The sequence below is a fragment of the Silene latifolia genome, chromosome 6 (genome assembly GCF_048544455.1).
Source record: "Silene latifolia isolate original U9 population chromosome 6, ASM4854445v1, whole genome shotgun sequence".
Classification (NCBI taxonomy): domain Eukaryota; kingdom Viridiplantae; phylum Streptophyta; class Magnoliopsida; order Caryophyllales; family Caryophyllaceae; genus Silene; species Silene latifolia.
The window spans coordinates 85,170,438-85,177,152 of record NC_133531.1 but is presented as its reverse complement, the minus strand read 5'-3'; the positions used below and the strand labels follow the sequence as shown (position 1 = coordinate 85,177,152).

Sequence of the window (6,715 nt, the reverse complement as noted above, 5' to 3'; positions counted from 1 at the left end):
CATGTGCATGAGTTGAGATCAAAACAAGCAAGCAAATAAAACATGAAAGCATATTAATTTAAGCATGAATCATTCCCCATGTTGGTTTCCCCTAATCACCCATTAAACCTAGCTAAGAGACTACTCACTCATCATCATATTGAACATGCTGGCAAGGTTGTCAATCATACTAACATAGTGAAACATGATGAACAAATAAAAGTAATTAGCAATAATTAAAAAGGGATTAAGAGATTATACCTACTAATGATTCCAATAACAAAGCAAGAATAATAGAAGTACTTGATGTTTGATTAAGAGGTTGTCAATCTCCCAATAATAACCCAAATAATCTTCAATTACCTAAAGGATGAACAAAAGAGAGATTAAGGAAATAAAACTTGTATTAGAACTTGATTAATTGTTGATTACAATACTAAAGAGATCTTTGATTGATATTAACTACTCTAATTATTGATAAGAAGAACATGCCCCTCTAATTAGACTAATGGGGTATTTATAGTGAAAATTAGGGAGGATGCATTAGGGTTAACTAAGGGCTAAACTAGTAATTACACTTTTTAGATTGAGCAAGGAGGAGCCGGTATTTTTCGAAGGAAGGGCTTCTTTCTTTGTTGCTTGAAGAAGACAATTCGTGCTGGAGCCGAATCCGGGCATCCAAGGGTGAAGACGGGCGGATTGTAGTTCACGTAGCAAGGAAAAAGTTTCCTGTCCAGGAATACGCCCGTCCCGAGCGAAATATGGGCGTCCTGAGCCTCAACCCGAGCGGGTTGAAAATGACCTGAGCGGGTTCATCGGATCTGCTCCGTATAGACTTGACCCGCGGGTTGAGCTGCTATTCCCTTTCTTTTTGCTTTTATGCCTAAGATGCCTCCATATACTCTTTATTTATTCTTCCTTGGTCATCATTCTTGCTTCCTCTTCATACTTAGTCCATCAAATATCGTCAATAAGCTTCAAAATATGCACGAAAGACGGGAATTTCCGCCTTATTATCTTCTTTCCTACAAAACATGTAAAATGCGCTAGGAAAGCAAATAGGAAGGATTTGACGGATAAAATGGTCATGAAATGTTATAAAAGTATGCAAAATAGGCTCAATTAGGGGACTAAATGTGCGCAAATAATGTTCACATCAATACTTTAACAACAATCACAATCAAATCACCAACCACATCATGTGACTAATACTGAGTAGGGAAAACCCTACCTGGAATGCAAACACACATAGCAGACGATCTTAGCAGTTGTCTCAAAACCTTTCCTCTACGAAGCCTCCTCCTATCACATAATCATACAATTACTATATACACAACTAATCATAAAACCCCCAATCCCATAAATTAGGGTTTAAACAATCTTAACCAAATGCTATAAAATTGGTATGTAGGACTTACCCTTGACGTAAGGATCACAAAGACACAAAGAACAATGAAATCCGACCTCTCAAGCTCCGGGATTTGCCAATAATTCGGATGAAGAGAACAACGTAGTTTCAATCTCCTTTATGAGTGTATTAGGTTTATAAAAGTGTTTAATAAAGATGACGACATAATATATATACTAATCCGCATTATTAACAAAACCCGTCAACCGAGTTACTCGATCGAGTAAGTAAAGTACTCGATCGAGTGCCCCTTACTCGATCGAGTGCCAAGGCTACTCGATCGAGTACCCTACAGGCAAAATACTGTTTTGTAAATCAAAACACCCTTACTCGACAGAGTAAGGCCCACTTGATAGAGTACTCAGAGACTCATAAAATCGTAGTATTACAGGACGAGGCAGCAAAATTCTGAATTTTCTCCCTGGCAGCATCAAGATTATCTACCCTGGCCTTCTCCTCCCTGATAGGAGCAGTGATATCAGCCTCTTCCTGCTTTCTTTTCTGGGCTGGTGGAGCAGGCTCAACAAGGATAACAGGAGTATCAGTCAAGTCGATCGGTTGATCAGGCATTGTTCCCCTGCCAGAGACAGGACCGTTACTGCCTTGTGAACCCTCCCCCTTCACCTTGGCAAGCCTGGCATTCAGGTCAGTTGTGCCAACCCTGGCCAGCCTAGTAAATTATCTAGTGGCTACAAAACAAGTGACTGTATCAGCAATATAATAGCTGCTATATCAAAAAAAGAAATAAGAAAACAATCATAAGGAAGGATCTTACTGCCAGAAGTTGAAGCACCAATAGCCTTAGCAGGCCTGGGGACTTTAGCAGGTCCATCAGTTTTCAGGCAATGGGGAAAACGCTCCACCCCACAGCAGAATGGCCATGTTCTCTCTGTTGAGGGGATGGCGAGGAAAGCAGATACCCTTTCAGAAGGATAATCAATATGGGACTCCCAATCGTCCACTGCAAGAAAGGTACACCTTGTTTGAATTATTTATTTTTCTACTAATAAACTTTAATGCAGGAAAATCAATTTGCCAGGTCAAGCTTTTTATGAAACCTCTTTTTCTTTCTTTATCTGGTTTGGAGCAGTACACAATCAAAGCAGGGTATCAATGGATTAAACCGGATGGGAATCTGGTGCCATGGTACCCTTGGATGCTGAATAAGTGGTTGATTCCTAGACAAGCTTTTGTTGTTTGGTTAATTGCTCATCAGAAGCTTCTGACAAAGGACAGGCTTATCAGGATGCACATCATTTCTGAAAACAAGTGCTTCTTATGTGGATTGCAGGAGGAAAGTTTGAATCATTTGTTTCTTGAATGTACATTTAGCAGGCAGTGTAGTGATCTGGTCTCTGCATGGTGCTGTCACAGACTTCCTATGCAGCAGATTATCAGGTGGTGGACTGAGTGGAGACAAGCCTCTGCTTGTAGAAAGAAAATTATTGCCATGATTCTAGCTAGCCTGATGTACCATATCTGGTATAGCAGGAATTGTAGCAGGATAGAGGGATATGTGTTTAGACCTCAGGTTATTGCAGGAAGGGTGAAGTGTGATGTTAAAAATCGTTTATCACAATGTAGCATTCGTACTAAAAATGCGTCTGTATTAGCATGGGTAGAGCATATAAGTTGTAATTGAGTCTGGTTCAAGTAAGGCTCGAAGTATGGTTATATGGGACTATTGATTATTTTAATGAGAACTTACATTTCCCCCAAAAAAAAAACTTTAATGCAGGAAGAGAAAAATTTTCAGGTTACTTACCAGCAAGGCAGGCGTCAAAGTTAAGATATGCTAGGTCAGGCCCAATCGAGTTGGTCCTGACGAACATATAGCCATTAACCCAGTTTTTATCATGACCACTATCCAAGTTACTGAGCAGGGGACTAGTTGAAGACCTGACCTTGAAATTAACCCTGCTAGGGCTATTTTTTCTCAAAGAATAACAGCTTTTTAGGTCCTCAAGAGAGAAAGACAGATTGTGTTTTTTGCACAGATATTCAATAGAATGAACCACCTTCCATATCATAGTTGTAGCTACCCAGTATCTGCACCTTCCAAAAACCACTCGATGATGATCGGACTATAACCTGTTTTTGATATGCGTGCGTGGATTGGCTATACATGAGACGGTTTAGTGCACTACTGATGTGACCCATATTAGAGCATATTTAGTCCCCGAATTAGCCTCATTCCTATGCTTTTTAGTGCATAATTGGGTCATTTATTATCTTTAGTTTCTCGTTTTTCATATTTTTAAGGTTTTGATCCCTTGGTAGGAAAAGAATAAGAACCTTGCATTTTCAGGGCAAAATGGAGCTTAATTGATCGAATTCAATGGCCAAGCATCAAAGGAAAGAGAATGGTAGAAGGCCTGTGTAGGAAATAAAGTAGCTTGGGCAATGATGAAAGGATCCTTGCATCTCTAACAAGATCCCCGAGGATTGTTGAAGAAAGAAAAGAAGAGAAGTGACTGCCCAATATTCTGAGCGTCGCAATGCCCAGGACAAGCGTCCACCTCTGCTACAGTCCGAGCGTCTCGTGGCCAAGACGCTCATCTTGAGGCCTGATGATCCGAGCGTCCCGACCCACAATCCGCTCGGATTCTGCTCCAGTGCCAACCGTCCCTCAGCCAAGACGCTCGGGACGAGCGTATTACTTGAAGACCACCAAAACGGAGAGGAGCATCTCCTTGGAGAGGAGCACTTCCTCAACTTTTCTTAAGGGTCTTAATCGTCATTTAAGCCCTTAGTAACCCTAATTTATGTACCTAATCCTTAGTATAAATACCCCATTGTACTAATTAGATTATCAAGCAATCTTAATATCATTTTATTTTATTTTAATCAAGTCCTAATACTCTCCTAATCTTGTAATCATCTCTTAATTTAGTATTAATAGAAATCTCTTTTCTTAATATTTTCTTAATTTCTCTATTGTTCATCCTTTATTTTGGGTAATTGAAGATTATTTGGGGTTTATTTGGAGGATTGACAACCTTCCATCAATCATCAAGTAGTTCTATTATTCTTTGCTTTATTATTTGGAAATCTCCAAAGGTATAATTCTCTTAACCCTTGTTTTAATTATTGTTAATCATTTCCATTCATCCATCATGTTTTGCTTTGTTAATTTGATTGACAACCTTGTTAACATGATAAATTTGATAATGAGTGAGTAGTTTCCTTAACTAGGGCTAATGGGGAATAAGGTGAAACCAACATGGGGATTGATTCATGCTCAATCTAATATGTTTTCATAATTAATTTGCTTGCTTGTTGTGATTCCAATTATGCACATGCTATGTTTGATGAAATGCGAGCCTATGAATCCTTGCATTTTTTACCCATCACTTACCTTTTCAATGAGACTTGTAAGACATAAACCAACTCGAGTCTCATTAGACCATGCATATAGTTGGATAGGGAGGATTAAGTCGACTTGTAGGTGTTGTACAATCTAATCGATTCGGCTCCGGGACCCAAACCTTCCTAGGGATTGTAAGATAAATACCAACTCGATCCCATCACAACAATAAGTGCTTGAATCTAGTAGAAAACATGTTTGTATGATCAAATCCCATGCATCCCCTATGAACCCATGACACCCTAGTGCTTTCAATCAATTGTTTACATCTCATTTTAATCATCTTGTTTACATTCATTACTTTACTTTCATTGTTATTTAGTTTAGTTGATCTCCTATCTCAACCCAAATTGTGACACCCTTAGACACGACCATTTGCAATCGAAAATCCTACATCAATACCCGTCCCTTGGGATCCGACCTTTACTAACCTCTTTACTAATAATGGAGTATTTTGTGAAGTTATAAATATTGTTCTGGTCTAGGTAACTCTTAACGACAAGTAACCGAAAATAACTAACTCGACCAAAAATGGCGCCGTTGTCGTGGACGGTGTTCACATGATTTGATTTTCTTTGATTGTTTTTAGTTGTGTCTTTATTTACCTTGGGGAAGTAAAACTCCTTAAGGTTTGTTCTAATTGATTTCAAGTTGTTTGATATTTTGCATGTCTAGGAGATCACAAGGTAACTTGTTACCCATTGATCTTGAAATTGAAAGGACTTTTACCAACAATAGAAGACTTACTAGAAATACTTTGAGAGGTATTGGTGATATTGTGGATATTCAACCAAATAATATTGAGTTCATCAACCCTTTTGCAAGAGAAGGAGAGGATAACCCAACACAAAATCAACCACAAAATCAGCCTACAATGCCTAAATTTTCATCACATTCCGTACCAACTGAGGAGAACCTACCCAATGGTACTCCCACACCACAACATTTGACCGGTAATTTCATTGCAAAATCCGCATTTATACAATTAGTTGAGAGAAGTCAATTTGGGGGGATGCCTAGTGAAGACCCTCATTCTCATATGGAGACTTTTTGTGACTATTGTCATGCGATTTCTCAAACCGGAGTTACTCAAGACCAAATTCGATGGGTCTTATTTCCTTTTTCTTTGATTGGTTCCGGGAAATAATGGTTGAAGAGCTTTGATAAGGCTACTCTTGGTATTGACTCTTGGAAGAAATTGGCACTTGCTTTCTACAAGAAATTCTACCCTCCAGAAAAGACTAACATGTTGAGAGCCCAAATCACCGGGTTCAAGCAAAGGGATGAGAAATCTTTGTATGAAGCATGGGAGAGATTCAAGGATACTTGCCGCTCATGTCCTCATCACGGACTTAGCGAGTGGTTCTTGGTACAACAATTTTGGAATGGTCTATATGAAGACTCCCGAAACATTCTCAATATGGGATCAAATGGTATGTTCACCGAAGTTGACGATAATCAAACATGGAACAAGATTGAGGAAATGGCGGTCCGTAACTCACAATATAGTAGACCTCGGAAGGCTACTAGAGGAGGAAAGCATGAAGTGGACTCTATTACTCAATTGGGTGCTGAACTTAGTGCTCATATTGATACCATTAACTTGAAGTTTGAGAAGGCTATGACTAAACTTGAAGAAGCCTCCAAATCACCTAAGCAACATGTAAATGCCATGGTGGCATCTTCATCAATTCCGAGTGGAGTATGTGAGAGTTGTGGAACTTTGGGACATGACCAAAGTGAATGTAGGGGAACAAGTGAATGCTTTCCAAGCATACAAGAGTGATACCCCTTATTCCAACTATTACAATGAAAACACCAAATTCCACCCAAACCTCTCATACAAAAGCCAAAAAGTTCAAAACCCTCAAACAACATACACCCCACCTCCAATGAGAAACCAAGCTCAAAGACCCTTTTACAACCAAAACCAAGGTTATCAAAATCAAATTCCATACCAT

The 6,715-nt window shown here is 39.2% G+C and overlaps 1 non-coding gene across 1 annotated transcript; it reads right to left on the bottom strand.

Annotated features, from left to right (window-relative positions):
* Window positions 1–6,000: 6,000 nt before the first annotated feature.
* On the bottom strand, window positions 6,001–6,107 carry LOC141589424 (small nucleolar RNA R71). Its single transcript, XR_012520363.1, has one exon. It is a non-coding gene; the product is annotated as a small nucleolar RNA R71 (small nucleolar RNA).
* Between the last annotated feature and the right edge of the window lie 608 nt (window positions 6,108–6,715).